Raw genomic sequence first — 19,077 nt, forward strand, 5'->3', positions numbered from 1 at the left:
AACTTTGGTACTTGCTTTGTGGCTTCGAACTAATCAATTTTTCCTACTTCAGCTGAACTATCTCCGCCGCCTGAACCGTACAATCCCCTAGCTGATCTTGAAATGAAGGAAACGCTGAACATTATAAACATGGCGGACTCCACAATTGACAAAGTTGTCGACATACTTTTAAACGGAGTTGCAGAAAAAGTTCTTAGAGAAGAATAGACTCCATTATAAAAATATTTTGAAATGCTCGATGTATGAGACAATGGAATGAACATTAAGCTTTTATTGTAACAAGACTGTGTAATATTTGATGTATGTAACCTTGAATCAAATATGTAAATTATTGTAATTTATTTCTTTGCGATGCATGAAACTTACATACATACCGTTTTTGAGCCTTCGGCGAAAAAACACCTTCCCTTCTTTTCATGCTTCGTAAAGAAAGAGACCCCTTCTTGTGACAAGGCTGATAAAACTGTATTTCCCGAAGCGTACTTCGTGCCTTAGCACATTTTCATTTTGACGAAGCATTTGCCGAAGATTGGCTCCGTATTCGATTCTTGTGTCATTGATGCAATATGATGTATGATGTAATGTTATGCGAAATTATGTGATGATATGATGCAAAATGATGAGGATGCCGAAGACACACACCCACACGCCCACACTGGAACACACAAGCTCTGCATCCCCTTAGGAACGACTTTTGAGCTTCTTCACCTTCTATTTCGGTGATATAAGTCCTGCATCCCCTTAGGAACGTCTTTTAAACTTCTTCACCTTCTATTTCGGCGGTATAAGTTCTGCATCCCCTTAGGAACGACTTTTGAACTTCTTCGCCTTATATTTCGGCGATATTTGGCTCTGCATTCCCTTTGGAACGACTTTTGAGCAGAAAACTTACGCTGCGCTCCCTTAGGAACGACTCTTTGTGGCTTCGTCAATTTTGGCTATGCATTCCCTTAGGAACGACTTTTGAGCACAAAACTTATGCTACGCTCCCTTAGGAATGACTTTTTGTAGCTTCGTTTATGTTGGCCATGCATTCTCTTAGGAACGACTTTTGAGATTCATAAATCTGTGAAGAAGATATATTTCATTCTGATAGAAGCAAAATCATTACAAGAAATTAAAACTAAGTTTTCATTGCTTGTTCCTTATTCAAAAAGCAAAATAGCCTAGAAGATAAAAGTATTTCAGAAGCAGGATATTGCTCAGTATATGTGCTTCAATTCTGGTACATTACTATTGACTGTACGAGCTTCGGACTCCTCCCTGAAGTCACGTTGTTGTTGGGAGTGTTGGCGCCCTTCTGGCTGCTGGCTTCGGGAATAAATAGGATGCAGTGGTGGTGGCGGTGGGAGCTGAGGCCAAGAAGCTTGTGAATGGCTTGCCGAAGCAACAGAAGCTATAGGTTGGTTGCCCACATATTCTGGTATGTAAGGAGAGTGGCACGAAGCAGTATGTAAAACCTGCTTCGGTTGATTCTGCCGAGCTTCTGCTTCGGCAATCTCTTTTTGCTTTAGAATAGTGATCTGGCACATTCTTGTAGTGTGACCCTTGTCCTCACCACAGAATAAGTAATAGATTTTCCTGGGTTGATCCCCATATCTTCCTCCGAAGCCCCTGCCGCCTCTGCCCTTGGAGCCGGTGGCCTAAAGGAGCTTTGCTGATACCCCGAAGACTATGAGGTGTGTTGTGGCCTCTGAAGATGGCTTCCTTTGTCATCATTCTGACTGGAGTTGTGGATTGATCTGACATGCCTAGGGTGGATTCTCCCTCCGAAGCCCCTAGTCATCTCATAAAATCTGTAAGCTTCCTCCCTTCTCTGTCGAAAGTCATTATCAGCCGGATGTACTCATCCATTTTCTGAAGCAGCTTCTCCAGAGTCTAGGGGGGTTTCCTGGCAAAGTATTGAGTCGTAGGTCCTGGCCAAAGACCCTTGATCATGGTCTCAATGATGATTTCATTGGGCATTGTGGGCGCTTGTGCTCTCAATCGCAAGAACCTTCGGACATACGCCTGAAGGTATTCCTCATGGTCTTGTGTGCACTAGAACAAGGCCTGAGTTGTGACTGGTTTTGTCTGAAAGCGTTGAAAACTGGTAACCAGCATGTCCTTGAGCTTTTTCCATGACATGATTGTCCCTGGCCGGAGAGAAGAGTACCATGTCTGGGCCACATTTCGGACTGCCATGACGAAGGACTTTGCCATGACAGCTGTGTTGCCTCCATATGAGGATATTGTTGCCTCATAGCTCATCAAGAATTGCTTTGGGTCCGAGTGCCATCGTACATGGGTAGCTGAGGTGGCTTGTAGGATTGTGGCCATGGGATAGCCTGCAATTCTGCTGCCAGGGGAGAAGCATCATCAAAAGTAAAGCTACCATGATTAAAATCATCGTACCATTCATCTTCGTTGAATGAGCCCTCTTGACGAAGCTTCGTGTGTTGGGGCCTTTGGTCATGATCATCTTGAGTAAGATGACGCACTTCCTCAGTAGCTTCGTCGATCTTCTTCTGAAGGTCGGCCAACCGAGCCATCTTCTCCTTTTTCCTTTGCACCTGCTGGTGGATGATTTCTAGGTCCCTGATCTCCTGGTCCAACTCCTCCTGAAATGTTGGACTGGTGGCCTTTCTCTTTTGGCTTCTGGCCTCTCGGAGAGAGAGAGAGTCTCCTAATTTGTGTCCAGTGGCTGCAGTGCAGCCCCTGGCGATGTTGTCTTCTTCAGCGACATGACGAAGGTTGATGCATTGCCGAAGATTGTGGAAGTGAGTACACCGGAGGTGGGCACCAATGTTGGGGACTTGTTCTCAAATGCTATGAGTTAAGAACAAGGCAACACAAAATGTCAAAGGTTATAGCCTTTCGTCCTTCGAAACATTATCTCCCTTAGGATATAATGATCTTTAGACGAAGGTCATGAAGGAAGTACCTTCATCATCGCAGCATACATTAATGAAAGAAGAAGCATATGAAACAAGGGAGATGACATGAATAATCATATGACATTATTAATATATCTTTATTATATTATCATGAATAGACATGAACAATATTGAATTACATTTGTACCTTCGGCTTGACAGAAGGTAAAAGTCCAAGCGTGATGCTCGAATGAATACAAGTCAGTGTGAACAGTACGGGGGTACTGTTCATCTATTTATAGGCACAAGGCACAACCTGTGTAAAATTACATTTATGTCCTTCATGTTTACTATTGGCTTAAGGACAATCTATCGAGGACTAGATAGCCTTTTCCTCTTTAAGTCGGTTCCTTTTTCTGCTACTAAGCCGAAGCTTCCTTGCGCGTAGCTTCGGAGCTGGGTCAACCTTCATCCTGACCATGCTTTTCATATTTTATGCAGCTTCACTCTGAGTCCGAAGGTTCCTATACATATATTATTCTTGGGAAACATTGTTAATCATGTTTTTGAGGATCTTCGGAAGACGAAGGCCCCCAACACTAGCGTTCTAGTCCTGACGATTCCGACAATGTTTTCTAAGCAATTTTTATTTTTGAAAAGTTGGTATTCAAGACTTATTGATTTCTCTGTGGTGGCATTCGCTCCGATACCAGCTGTGGTGGAAACACCCAGATTATTCCAGCTTAAGTGCCCAAGTCACGCCTTGAAGGCAGCAACACACTTAAATCGGAATAACCCGTCAGTCCCTCGGATCTAGTCCGATAAAGCCACTTACCAAGGATCGAATACCACTAGCTCACTCGAAGGTGAGTCACAGAGAGAATGCAAAAAACATGAAACCATAAGTTAAGGTAGTGGAGTTATTACAACAATCAGAGTTTTAACAACAGAAAACAAGTTCATAATTAAAGTGCAGCGGATAATCGATAACGACGATAAGGAGGACTAGGGCAAGGCCTAGCCCACTACTCCTCCTGGTCCTCTCCTACCGGAGCAACATCCCACCCAACCGTCCAACCCGGTTGCAGGGTGGAAGGCCAAGTCACACCATCAACCATGTACTATAGCGTACCTGCAAAAATTGTGCCACAAGCAAGGCTGAGTATACTAATACTCAGCTAGACTTACCCGGTGTGAGGAGTCTACTTCTCTACCTCTAGACCATGCAGCTGTTTGGCTGAGGGGTTTGGTTTGCCAAAAGCACTAGCTGAGTCTAAAATCAATTTTAGCTTTTCCAGTTCTATCATAATTAAATTTAGCTAGGTTTGCTCCTTTCGAAGCATACATGGTACCAATCATTTAGTACAATCAATATGTTATCTCAAGTAAAACCACAGTTCACTTTTTACTCAATGCAGTACAAGTGGTCAAGCAGTCTCATTAACTACGAGAAGCTGACGATTCGAATCGAGTTTTTATCCTTGCAAGGTAAACCTAAACACACGACATGTAGGGGCACTCTGTCCCGACACATGTCAACCATCCCCATCGATTCACTGGCAACAGAACGGGGCTCACGGCCTTGGCGTATAATGCTCCAACTATCCCTGGGTGTCGTCGTGCAACGGCCGCACTTGTACCCACCATAGCTAGCATGGGAGAACCCGTCTCAGGTCCAGTGAGGGGGTAAAGTCTGCGTGCAGGTTTAATCAAGTACTAGGTTTATCGGTTACCATATTTCCCAACATGTGTTTATTACTTTCAAACGCTTGACTCAGGTTTATACACATTAATCCTTAATTCCATTTCTGTCTCATAGACAAGGCATCCACCCTAGATCCAAGTCCATAGACCATCAGAGATCCCATTATCAAGATGAATACAATCAATACCTGACCTCGCACGAGTGCTAGAAAAATCACTCGACTTCTATCGAGATTCTGATTAGCAAAGAAGCTACTCGACCTAGCATACTAGTATCCATCTCAAAAAGGAATCCTGAGTTCATGCAACTAAGAATTTCAAGCAACTCCTACACTTAAGTGCACATTACAGACCTACAAACATTAAGTGTAGTAAAGTAGCATATATAAACGGTTATGCATAAAACCGGGGCTTGCCTTCAAACGCTGGGGCTATGGGGAGATCCTCGGTGGTAGGCTCGGGAGCTGGCTCCTAGGCTTTCTTTTAGGCAGCTCCTTGCTCGGGAATGAGCACGTACTCTCCGTCAGCGAGGTTGCAATCTAATGAATGCAATGAGTGAGATACATGTATGTCATGATATGCAATGTACTAGTAATAAAAATGATTAAGTTGATAAGGTAAAGTTTAATCTTACTACTGGAAGTTCTAGTGGTATACTTAGCCATTTAGGATCAAGTTTGGTCAAGTCTAAGTGGTCAGATTATTTTTGTGTCCACTGATTTTCTTTAGTGTCTTAGTGAAAAGTTTTGTCAAGATTCTTGATGAAATCATTATGGGTGAGGTCTACTACTTTTGCTAATTCTCTCTTTTCCTCTTTTCTATTTATGCTTTTTAAAGTAGGCTTGAACTACAATATTTCTTTAAAAACTTCCAAAAATTCTGTAAAATTTACAGTGCCTTCTCACTGGTGTATATTTTTCAGTCTAAAAAATTGAGGCTTAAAATGCTAAGGGTTCTCGCTGCAAAAAAATATTAAGTTTTAGGGCAGATAGGGTGCTTTGAACTACAACTCTCTTCTAACAGTGGATTATTCCCTAAGGCTTATTTTTGCTGGCATTTAGGTGCAATAATATGACTTTGTTCCAAGTTTTAGCCAATGATATATATTGGTCATTTTAGTGTGATTTTATAAAGTTTTAGGGTTTAGTGGTGCTTTCTACTACTACTATATTTGAAAAATGTCAAACAACAGATTTCCTAATTTTTCTATCTTCTTCTTTGCGCAAGAGCAATCATTCTAGAATTTGGCTATTTTTTCTCAAAGGGAAAGGGGTGGTAGCATTTCTTGTAATATATGGCCTTTCTCATGGAATAAGAAGTGAGGTGTATTACATCATGTTTTTACCTTAGTTTCATATTTTTCTCTAGTGGCTTACATCATAAATAATTGGGTAAAAATTTGTTTGCTCACTATTCTGCATTTTTAGGCATTCTTTTGATTTATTTGAAGTTTGGGCCAATTTTAAGTTTTAATTGTTCAACTCCCTTACTGTGATGGTTTGGGGTGTTTACCATTTTTATAGTGGTATACTAGTAGTTAGAGGCTTCCTGAATTTTTCTTGCCATTAATGTATTTGGCCTTATATTTTTAATCATGGCTTTGATTTCTTAATGCCAAATAAAATTATTACCTTAGATTAGCACTAGACTAAGGTTCCATATATTTTTCCTAGGTTTTGTGTAACTTAGGCATACTAGGAAAATATGGTCATTCTCTGGTTTTCATCTCCTATTACCTTTCTTATTTTTTCTAAAGTTTGGGCAGAAATAACTTTTAATGGACATCCTTGGTCTATTTTTGTATACTGGGGTGCTCAGTATTTTTAAACAGTGTGAATGCCAGATAAGTATCTTTACCAATTTTCTCTAGCCTAGTATAGAAGTATTCCTATTTTTCTTTGCATTAATAAGGTTTGGGTAGTTTTCCAAATTTAATCCAAACTCTAAAATTTAGTACAAAAAACATGGGGTTCAATATTTTTGTTTGTCAGTTCATAATTTTTAGAATCCAGGAAAATTGGTTTGACCAATTTTTGATGTATAAAACTCAAGTTATTCCCTTTTGAAGTTAACTGCTTTTATTTAATTCAAATTTTATTTAAATTCGAATGGGAAAACCAGTTTGCGCTGAGACCCCTGGCTTTCTTTATTGCTTCTATTACAACTAGGTCCTCATGGCACTATTCATCCGGGTGACTAACAATGCAAAAAACCCCTTAAGTTCTACCCAAATCTAACCCGCGGTCCTTCCTCTAACGGAACAGTACCCGCGGCGGAGAAAAAGGGCAGAGGGGCTTACCGGTGGCAAGGTAGCTCTGGCAAGGTGGTCGATGATGTAGGGGAGGTCGTGGCGGTGACGTCGATGTGTGGGTCGCCATCGGGGCTGGTTGGAGTGGGTCGGACCCCGGGTGCAGGCGGGGGTGCTCGTCGGCGGCGAGGACTCTGGCCTAACTAGGGTAGTAGGGTCCAATCAGACCGGCCAGTAAGCTTCACTAGGTGTCAGGGAGGGCATGGGCGCGAGTAATCGAGCTGAGGTTAGGCGTGGCCACGCGCGCCGGCGGGGAGAACAACTCCGGCAAGGGTGGAACGGCTTCTCCAGTGAGGCAGCGCTCGGTTTCTTGCATCGGGGAGCTCTACGGGGCTCTGGGGAAACTAGCCGAGGCACGGGATCAAGCAGACATGGAATGAAGTGGCCTGGTCATGGTGGCCGAGTGCTTGCGTGGCTTGGCGGGCGGCGCAGAGCTCGCCGGAGATAAGGACTGGGCTGGGACAGTGAGGGCAAGCATGGAGTGAAGTGTGGCGCGTCCGGGGGTGTCTTTTAAAGGCGCGGGCGCGGTGTACGGGCGGGCGTGGACTGGTGTGGGCGCGCGGGCGCGCATGGCTCGGCGCGGGTGCGTGAGCTGGCGTGCACCGGGCATGTCAGCTGCGGTCGAGCACGTCACACGGTTTCTTCTGCTCTTGTTCCAACGCCGATAGGGCGCATATCTTCGCGAATTTGGGCAAGATTGTCGTGTAAGATTTGTTCCCTGATGCAAGCTTTGTCGTTTATGTGTGGAAGTTGAGCGGTTTCCGGTAGTGTACGGGGAGTAGTCGTGTCAGCAAGATGGCAGGGTCAACCTATTGCGTCCCGAGGAAAAACCGTGTCAACCCATGTCCAACGGTTGAGATTTGCCCCCAAACTTTTCCAGGATGTGCCTAAGGTAATTTGGTGCCAATTTGGTACTTGGACTTTGTGGATTTGAGCTTTGGAAAACAGAGAACACGCTGAACTTTGGGAAGGGTTAAAATTCAGATTCTGAATTTTCTGAATTTCCTATTAAGTTCTCATTTGAGGGGTTATTTTGAGAATTTTGCAGAGCCCTTCTCATAAATCTTTATTATTATACTTTGTAGCCTATTTAGTATACTATAACTTTGTTATTTGGTTCTCATCATGATTTCGTGTTTTCATGATTTTTCACAATTTTTCCCTTTTTGTACTTAAATGGCTCATTTAGGGTCATTTTAAGTTTTGTGCATTTTTCTCACCTTGAGGTGCATGATATGGTTTATGTATGATTCTTAATATGAAAAGACTTACTCAAATATTTGTTCCTCAAGTGTTGGGGTCTTTTGCTCAATCTTGATTACATGTGATAATGGTCCTCAGTGGAGTACTGAGAAGAACCATAGGTAACACTGGGGTGTTACAGCCTTCCCCCTTAAAGGAATCTTGTCCCCAGATTCGGGTCGGAGTCCCTCGGAGGGAAGAGAAATTTTATGGCTTGATCTCTAGGTGTGGGTTTAGGTAGTAAGTTTCTTTAGAAACCTGCTCTTCGAATGTCATCCTCTTTGCAACTTCAGAGGAAGTCCTTTTTGTTTTCGTTTCATGGCTTAACTTGATTTATGTTAAGATCGTCCTTCTTATATTTGGATTCAAAGGGCTGGGGGAGGGTTGGGGCATGGTTACGTACCGATTTCTTTAGGTAAACAATCGGGGTAGTTTAATCGTAGAAATTCCTCAGTCTCTTAGGTAGCTTCTTCCTCTGAATGGTTGCTCCATTGGATCTTATACATTTTGATTGACTTCGCACGAGTTGATCTTTCCTTGCAATTCAGAACCTTGGAAGGGTACTCTTGGTACGATAGATCTGGCTCTATCTCCACTTCTGGTTCTGCTATGACCTTGGTTGGCAAACAAACACATTTCTTTAATTGGGATACATGGAACACATTGTGGATGGCAGACATTTTTGAAGGTAGCTTAAATTTGTCTGCCACGGGTCCACATGCTTCCATGATTTCATAAGGTCCAATGTAGCGAGGGGCTAACTGGCCTTTGATCCCATACCTTTGCACTCCTTTTGTGGGTGATACTTTCAAATACACGAAATCTCCCACTTCAAACTAGAGGGATTTCCTTCTCTTGTCATGGTAGCTCTTTTGCCTGGCCTTAGCAGCTTCTAGATTCTTCCTGATCAATTTGACTTTCCTTTCGGCTTCTGTCACTAGGTCAGGTCCAAAGATTTCTCTTTCTCTAGGCTGAGACCAATTGAGGGGTGTTCGACACCTTCTTCCATATATGGCTTCAAAGGGTGCCATTTTCAGACTGGATTGGCAACTGTTGTTATAAGCAAACTCTGCCAAAGAGAGGTACTTATCCCAGTTCTTGCCACAATCGATCGCACAATCCCTTAGCATATCTTCAAGAATTTGATTTACCCTTAAGGTATGACCATCAGTCTGGGGGTGGTAAGCTGAACTTCTTATTAGCTTAGTTCCCAAAGACTCTTCCAACTGCTCCCAAAATCTGGCTATAAATTGGGCTCCTCAGTCAGAGACAATTGTCCGGGGTAATCCGTGCAAACACACAATTCGGTCAATATACAATTATGCATACTTATGAGCCTTATCGGTGGTGTGCACTGGAAGAAAATGTGCCACTTTTGTCAATTGGTCCACAATGACCCAGATTGAATCATGATGTCGAGAGGTGTTGGGCAGACCCACAATGAAATCCATGCTGATGTCATCCCACTTCCATGAAGGTATTGATAGGGGTTGCAAGGCACCGGCTGATCTTAAGTGGCTTGCCTTTATCCTCTGACATGTGTCATATTCCGATACATAATGGGCTATCTCCCTTTTCATTTTGGTCCACCAATACAGGGGCTTTAGATCATGGTACATCTTGGTGCTTCTAGGGTGCATGGAGAATTTGGAGAGACGAGCCTCATCCAAGATTTTCTTCTTGAGGTCTCGATTTTTAGGAACCACCAATCTATCTTCAAACCATAGTATCCATTTGCTATCTTGGCGAAAGCACTTATACTTCTCCATTTTCTGATTAAGATGCTCTTTGATGATTTGTACTCCCTTGTCACCGAGTTGGGCCATAATAATCTGATCTTGCTAGGTTGGCTCAATGGAGATGTGAGACAAGGTACTAGAAGGAATCACTTCGATCCTCATCTTGTTTAGCTTATCACACAGGGTATTGACGCGAGAATCCATCATCATACAATTGCATTGTGACTTTCGACTTAAGGCATCAGCTACCACATTAGCTTTCCCCGGGTGGTAGTGCAATTCCAAGTCGTAGTACTTGATCAATTCTAGCCATCTTCTCTGCCTCATGTTGAGATCAGCTTGAATGAAGATGTACTTGAGGCTCTTGTGATATGTATAGATGTTGCAGTGGGTTCCCATCAAGTAGTGCCTCCACATTTTTAATGCGTGAACCACGGCTGCCAACTCTAAATCATGAGTGGGATAATTCTGCTCATGAGGCTTAAGTGCTCTTGATGCGTAGGCAATGACTTGGTTGTCTTGCATCAAAAGACAACCCAGTCCAGTGCCAGAGGCATCACAATACACATCAAATGGCTTGTTGTTATCAGGCTGTGCTAACACAGGTGCTATGGTCAGATGCTGCCTCAAAGTGTGGAAAGCATCTTCGCATTTCTTACCCCATACGAACTTTGCTCCCTTCTTCAACAATTCTGTCATGGGCTTCGCAATTCGAGAGAAGTCTGAAATGAATTGTCGGTAATACCCGGCCAATCCCAGAAAACTTTGAATCTGATGAACAGTGGTTGGCGGCTTCCTATTCATCACCTCTTGCACTTTATCAGGATCAACAGCTATTCCTCCCACAGAGATAGTGTGACCCAATAATTTGATTTCCTTTAGCCAAAAATCACACTTGGACAACTTGGCATAAAGGCAGTGCTCTCTCAGACGTTGGAGTACCATGTGCAAGTGTTTGGCGTGCTCTACTTCATTCTTCGAGTACACCAGAATATCATCGATGAAGACCACCACGAATTTGTCCAATTCAGGCATGAAGACTGAATTCATCAGATACATGAAGTATGCTAGCGCATTAGTTAGCCTGAAAGACATCACTAGATACTCATACAACCCATATCTGGTTGAGAAGCACTACAAGAAACTAATAAAAGTTCGTGGGTTAATTTAAGAATGTGGGTACCGACGTTCTTAATTGAGTTATGTTCGTCGGTTAATTTAAGAATGTGGGTACCCACGTTCTTATATTAAATTCATGGGCCCGTGAGAAAACCGTCGAACTTATAGTATTAGGAACGTGGGTACCCACGTTCTTAACTTAAATTCGTGGGCCACATGGACCCCGTCGAACTTAACCTAAAACCTAAATTTCTGAAAACCCGCGCGGCTGTATTCGTTTCCCTGTTGAGACCACACGCGTGCGCCCGAACGAAGCTACGTGCAACCTCGCCGCGCGCGCCCACCGCCACAACCTCGCCGGCGCTGCGCGCCCCCCGCCTCCACCCCGCCGCGCACGCCCCGCCTCAACCCCGCGCCCACCTCATTGCCCGTCGCCGCGCTCGCCCCGCCGCCCCGCGCCACGCGCGCCCCGCCTCCACCCCAAGCCCGCCCCGCCGCCCCTCACCGCACGCCCGCTGCCAAGCGCGCCCCGCCTCCACCCGCCCCACCGCGCGCAGGCTCGCCCGCCTCCACCAGCGCCCGCCGCCACAACCTCGCCGGCCCACCACGCCCCCCGCCCCACCGCGCGCCACCCAGCCAGCGCCCCGCCTCCGCCTGGTCGCGCGCAGCCGGCCCACCATGCCCCGCTGCTTCTTCCTCTTTGCAAATCACTTAGTGCAAGCAAGGAGGTCGTTCCATGCTTCTCCAGCGAGCTCCGTGCTGAAGCGGCAAGGTAAACCTGCCTCTCTTAGTCTATTGGTGTAACTCTGAAAATATGTCGTAGGTTTCAATGATGCAAAACAACAGTAATCCGCATGTACTTTAGAAGATCTCTTATTCTGCATGGCCTGAACTGGGAAACGATGAAAGATGTATATGTATAGTTAGATATTTAGTCCTGATTGGTGGCATGACAAGCTAGAGAGATCGAGTAGAGATTGATGGAGCACGCAGGAAGAGTAGCTAGCTAGCTAGCTAGCCTGCAGGGTAGCAACATCATCCTAAGTGGTTGGTAGTGGGATACGACAAGCCCTAGCTTTTTTAGCTTTGGCCAGCTTTTCCATTTTCTTATGTTCGCAAAGCATTCGTGCAATATGGTTAAGGATGTTAGTTTGTTAGTTAAAATTTGATGCTGAATTTGTTGGGTAGTTGTTACAATTGATGCATAATTTCTTGTTCATTGTAGATTAATTGATGTCATGTTCAATGTTTGCTTAAACAATTTTTTATGTCTAGTGATTCTTTTTAATAGGGTTATTATACACAGTATGGATTTACGTTTATATGCTTAATGATGTTTATTTACACATTTTTTATACATTGGGTTATTTAGTTTTAGAAATGGATGACAATAGAAGAAGGGTGATGTATGATGGATTCAATAGCGTGACTCTAGGATACTCAAAGGATTGGGTTAGGGTTGCAAAACAATTCGTGGATCTCGCATTTTCCGGTGGACCTCGTGTGGTGAAGTGTCCGTGTACCAAGTGTCGGAATTTTAAGTATGTGAGAAAGATCGAAGAACTGGAGCATCACCTTTGCAAGAATGGGTTTATGCCTAACTATCTTGTGTGGCGCTCACATGGAGAAGTAGAGCAGAATATCATAGAGTCAGAAAGAATTGATGATGAGGAGGATCAGATGGATGACTTGGTGGCTGATATTAGTAGAGAGTATCCAACATTGGCCTCGGAACAGGGTACCCCAAAGGAAGTGCAGGAGTTTTATAAGCTTCTTAACGCGTCAGAGGAAAAAGTGCATGATGACACAACTGTGACCGTGTTGCAGGTGGTTACACGTCTTATGGCAATGAAGGCAAAGTATAACTTCTCGAATAATTGCTATAACGATATAATCAATCTGATTATTGATCTCATCCCATTGAACCATAAGATGCCAAAAGACTTATACCAGTCTAAAAAGATTGTGTCCGGTCTTGGGATGAAGTATAAGAAGATTGATGTGTGCGAAGATAATTGCATGTTGTTCTGGAAGGAATATGAAGCGGCCACCCATTGTTAGAAATGCGGTAAATCAAGATATGCGGAGGTACTAAAAGAGGATGGAGCTACTTTTGCTACAAAAGTGGCAGTTAGACAGCTTCGATATATGCCCTTCACTCCAAGGCTTAAACGTCTGTTTTTAACCCCAAAAACAGCGAAGCTAATGTTGTGGCATAAGGAAGTAGAACGTGAGATCCAAGACCCAGACATTATGATGCATCCATCAGATGGCGATGCTTGGAAGGCTCTGGATCGTTTTGACCCAGAATTTGCAAGAGACGCTAGGAGTGTTCTCTAGGCTAGTCCACTGATGGTTTCACTCCTTACGACAACAGTTCAACTTCATACTCTTGTTGGCCGGTTTTCATCATGCCCTACAACCCCCTCCCAACAAATGCATGAAAGAAGGGTTCATATTTCTTGCCCTTATTATTCTAGGGCATAAAAATCCTGGAAAGAAGATCAATGTATTCATGCAACCGTTGATTAAAGAGTTCAAAGAGCTATGGGTAGGGGTAAAGGCTTATGATGGTCATCTAAAATGTGAATTTACCTTATGTGTTGTATATTTGTGGTCAATTCATGATTTTCCTGCATATGGTATTTGGTCTGGCTGGTGTGTCCACAATCGACTGTGTTGTCCCATATGCATGGGGGACACACAGGCATATCGATTGGAGCATGGTAAAAAGGTCTCATTCTTTGATTGTCAACGACGTTTTCTTTCATCCAATCACCTGTTTCGAAATGATACGAAGTCATTTAGAAGAGGCATAAAAGTTAAAGACGGTCCACCAAAACGTTTAATGGGGGAAGATATCATGATACAACATCGTGCCCTTCAAAGGGCTGCAGAAGGTCATGAGTTTGAAGGCTACGGTCAAGATCACAACTGGACTCATATTTCTTTTCTCTGGGAACTTCCGTATGCGAAGGTATTGATTTTACCACATAACATAGATTTGATACACCAAGAGCGCAATGTTGCTGAAAGCATCATAAGCATGTGTCTAAACATTAAGGGTAAAACAAAAGACAACATCAATGCCAGGAAAGATTTAGCTAATCTTTGCGATCACCCTAGCCTTGAGGTCAAATTAAATCCTAATGGAAAGGAGAGGACACCACGAGCTCCATACTGTCTAAAGCCGGAAGAGCGAAAAGAAGTATTTCGATGGTTGAAAATGTTGAAGTTTCCAGACCGCTATGCAGCTAACATAAAACATACTGTTAACCTCGACACTAATAAATTAAATGGTTTGAAGGCTCACGATTATCATATTTTGATGGAAAGACTTATGTCAGTAATGTTCCGTGGCTATTTGAAGCCTCCTCTGTGGAAGATGATTGCTGAACTTAGTTACATATATAGACATATATGTGCTAAGCATATCTCAAAGAAATTGATGATTCAATTTGAGAAACAAATCACGGTGCATGTATGCAAGATGGAAAAAGTATTTCCGCCTGGATTTATGAATGTGATGCAACATTTGCTAGTGCACTTACCTTATGAAGCATTGGTAGGAGGACCAGTGCAGTTCTGATGAATGTATAGTCAAGAAAGAGAATTGAAAAAACTTAGAGCTACTGTGCGGAACAAAGCAAGGGTTGAGGGGTGTATCGCAGAGGCCTTTGCAGCTAAAGAGATCACAATCTTCTCAAGTCAGTATTTATCACACACTAACAACGTGAATGCTCAGTCAACATGGTATCATATTGAAGAAGAAGGTCCTTCGACCGACCTTAGTGTTTTTCTCTGGAAGGGGAAAGGGGTCAGGGCTTCTACTGCACATTATGTTGACATAAGAGAGCGTAATTTTACCATGCTCTACTTGTACGCCAACATGGAGGAACTTGATCCATACTTTGAAATGTTTGATTCCATATATTTAGCTGGCCACAAACCTACACCAAAGGAACTGGATAATCTACGTATGAAAGGGATGAACGGAGGTCCATGTTTCGTTGAATGGTTCCACGAGCATGTAATCTCTTTATAATTTTCCTTTGTGTACTTAGTTTGCACATATGACTGAAGGATTACGGGGAGGCTACACTAGCGCAAAACAAAATTTTCAACACCATAATACCAAGAACTACTACGGTTATAGGTCATGGGATTACCACTAGACGCGCAGAGCAGCGGAAGACGTCTCGATGTAGACGACGCGTCGAGCAGTGCCGTGCAGTCGCCGGCGTCCTTCACGTCCTCGCACGGTTCGTCCAAGTGCTCCAGATGCAGCACCTCCGAGGTATCCACACGTACAGGGAGGAAGCGCCGCGTACCGAACTGCTAGGTTCGCGACGGCGGCTTAGCGAGGGCGAGAGTCGAGCGGCGGCTGCTGGTTTGCAGGTGGCGAATTAGGTTATCTCTTAACCGTGCCCCCGCCCCTCATTATATAGGCGTTATGGTGGGCTTCTGACGCCGAGGCCCATCATTAACCCTAAAGCCCAGTCTAATTTCGGATCTAATCCGAATTAGGCTTCCTTCCCCTTAAGTGTGTGACCCTATAGGTTCACGTACAAATAGACATAGCCCGAGTACTCTTACTTGGCCCAATAATTGACAGCGGCCTCTAGCAAGACATGTCAACTCCTATGTGTACGTAAAGATCATATCAGACGAACCATTGCGACATTACGTACATGCTATTCCCTTTGTCTCACGATATTTGGTCTGGCTCTAAGCTGACCTCTCTTTCTCGATACTGTGAATTGGAATCCTTTCAATGGTTAACTCTTAACCCTAGCACGACCATGCATTTCTGGATCCAATCACTCGAGGGGCCCAGAGATATCTCTCTCACAAAGAGAGGGACAAATTCCATCTTGACTGACCATGCCTCACAGCATGCTTCCTGACAAACCCAAAACTACCTTTATAACTACCCAGTTACGGGATAGCGTTTGATAGTCCCTAAGTAAGTCAATTCACATCTTGAGAAAATGCGACAATCTCAGGTCTAAGGATACAGTATTCATGTTGCAAGAAGAGAACTATATTACAATATCTCACGTTGGGTCGGTCCAGCCTCATGTCATACATGCACCCACATTATTAGTTTAACATCTCCATGTTCATGACTTGTGAAATGTAGTCATCAACTAATACATGTGTTAGTCATCGACTCTGACTAGGGACATCATTTAGAATAACCATATAAGTAAAGAATCTCACAAACAATTCACATAATTGCTAATCAATACAAGGTGCCTTCCATGGATATTCAATTAAGCAATATATATATATCATGGATACAAAGAAATATGCTCATCTCTATGATTATCTCTAGGGCATATTTCTAACAGTCTCCCACTTGCACTAGAGTTAATCTAGAAGATATCTAATACCCATAGATCTCACGTGTGCCTCATGCTTAGGTTGTGGAAGAGGTTTTGTCAAAGGATCAGCAACATTCAAATCCGTATGTATTTTGCATATCTTTATCTCACCCCGCCTAATGAATTCCCGTATGAGGTGAAACTTCCGCAGTACGTGTTTGTTTTTCTGATGGTTCCTTGGCTCCTTAGCTTGCGCAATAGCCCCATTGTTGTCACAGTAGAGGTTCAATGGGCTAGAAGCATTAGGAAACACACCAAGCTCGATGAGGAACTTTCTTATCCAAACACCTTCCTTCGCAGATTCAGAAGCTGCAATGTACTCGGCCTCTGTTGTAGAATCAGTCACAGTCTCCTGTTTGGAACTCTTCCAACTAACAGCAGCACCATTTATTGTGAACACAAAACCTGATTGCGATTTTAACTCGTCTGGGTCAGTTTGGAAGCTAGCATCGGTGTAACCAGTTACAACGAGCTCCTCCTTACCCCCATATACCAGGAACATATCTTTAGTCCTTCTTAAGTACTTAAGAATGCCTTTTACCGCTGTCCAGTGATCCTCACCTGGATCAGCCTGGTATCTACTCGTAGCACTTATAGCGTATGAAACATCTGGGCGTGTACTTATCATGGCATACATGATTGATCCAATCGCTGAGGCGTATGGTACCTTACTCATGCGCTCCCGCTCATTAGCTGTCGCAGGACATTGCATCTGGCTAAAGTGTTTACCATGTGACATAGGTATGAAACCTTTTTTGGACTGTTCCATGTTGAACCGTTTCAAAACCTTGTCAATGTACGTATCTTGACTTAATCCTATAAGCCTCTTCGACCTATCTCTATAGATCCTTATGCCCAAAATATATGCTGCTTCCCCTAAGTCCTTCATAGAAAAACTCTTTTTCAGTGAAGCCTTGACGGACTCCAGCATAGGAATGTCATTCCCAATCAATAATATATCTTTTTTCTGCTCTATGTAGTGTAAGAAACTTGACTCTCTAGTCTCGGATTATTTGCGATAGATATCACATGGTCAGTTGAAAGCAAGAAAATATAGCCGCTATGATATTAATGGATACCGTTTTCGAACATCAAAATTAGAAAAAATCCGCCTGCAGGCAGCCACGACAAATAGTGGAGTAGTAGCAACTGCCACAAATGCTGACGAAGGCACTCATGACCATTATGGTGTTCTTCGCGACATAACGGAGTACACTCTTGGTGGGGCCAAAGAGTTCATGTTTGTGTTATTTGATTGTGAATGGTTTGATCCTCAACAAACGCGAGAGGATGAATTTGGAATTGTGGAGGTAAAGCATGAATCACGCTTTAAAGGCAGTGATTATAGCAATGTTGTGCTTGCACATCAAGCGCAATAGGTGTACTATCTAACATATCCTCATGAAAACTTGAAGTCTTGTTGGGTTGTATACAAAATTAATCCTGAAGTCCATCCATTACGATATGATTATTACAACACAAATAACGAAGATGATGATTCTGTTAATATTTATCAAGAAGAAGGCGATCAGTCAGAAAATAGAGAATTTACTATATCTGAGGATTTAGGGCTCAATGAAGTAGCTAGTCTCTCCATAGATTTGATGGCAGAAAAACCAGGTCCTTCTAGGGCAAGGACTCGTAGGTCACAGAGAATTCTTGAAAAACAACAAAGACTTGAAATAATTGAACAGCGCGTTGCTGAAGTAGATTCTGATGCCGATGATTTTTGAAAAGTATATATATTTAAATTCTTGTATATACATTCCTATTTCAATACTAAAAGTATATATAATTAAATTCTTGTAATGAAATTTGTGCAGATGTTGAGGGTCATGGACAAGCTCAAAGGGAAGAAGCGCGGAGACCGTGGTGACTCCTCGAGGTCACGGTCGACTAGGGGTTCAGGTGGTGGGGATACATCCTCTATGTTGTTCCAGGTATTTAATTTGTTTTATTTTCTTTTCTTCTATGTATGTAATAGTATTATCACCTTATTTTCGAGTACTTGATATATCTCATTGTTGATTATGTTTGTAGGGCTCTACAGCGTCAAGGCAATGGCTAGAGCAGCTCCTTGGTTGCATGGAGGAGCAGGGGCGCGAAGTGGCAAGTCATAGTGCACCTGGGCAAGAGCGCGAGGTGGCAGGCCATAGTGCACCTGGGCAAGAGCGCGAGGTGGCATGCCACAATGCACTTGAGCCGAAGCGTGAGGCGATAGGCTCAAGTGGACCTATGCTAGAGCAGGACCACAATGCATTTGAGCAAGTGCGCGAGGCGGCAGACCACAATGCACCTAGGCAGGAGGACGAGCTGGCACACCAAGGTTCACCGATGCGTGATGATGATGACTATGGGGAGGACTACGATGGAGAGGCCGATGGAGAGGCCGATGACGAGGTTGTTACAACGACACAGGCAATGAACTTTAGGTAATTTTATTTTGACGATGAGTTCTATTTTTTGTTGGATTGATATTATTACTAGTGCACAATTTACAATTTTGTTGGTTTCGGCGGTCCCTTAGAGTTCCACCGACACAACCCTTGGACCAACGTAGGGTCATAAACCCTGCAGGAGAGAGTAGCTGGGTGGAGGTGGCATGGAGTGACAAAGGTCACCGGACACCAGTTAACACAGTGCTAGGATCTATAGCTCATTTTCACTATCCAGGGGTGGTACAATTCAACGCGGCAAAGATAGGGGCGTATCACTGGACTCAC

This window comes from Zea mays, chromosome 5 (assembly GCF_902167145.1).
Source record: "Zea mays cultivar B73 chromosome 5, Zm-B73-REFERENCE-NAM-5.0, whole genome shotgun sequence".
Classification (NCBI taxonomy): domain Eukaryota; kingdom Viridiplantae; phylum Streptophyta; class Magnoliopsida; order Poales; family Poaceae; genus Zea; species Zea mays.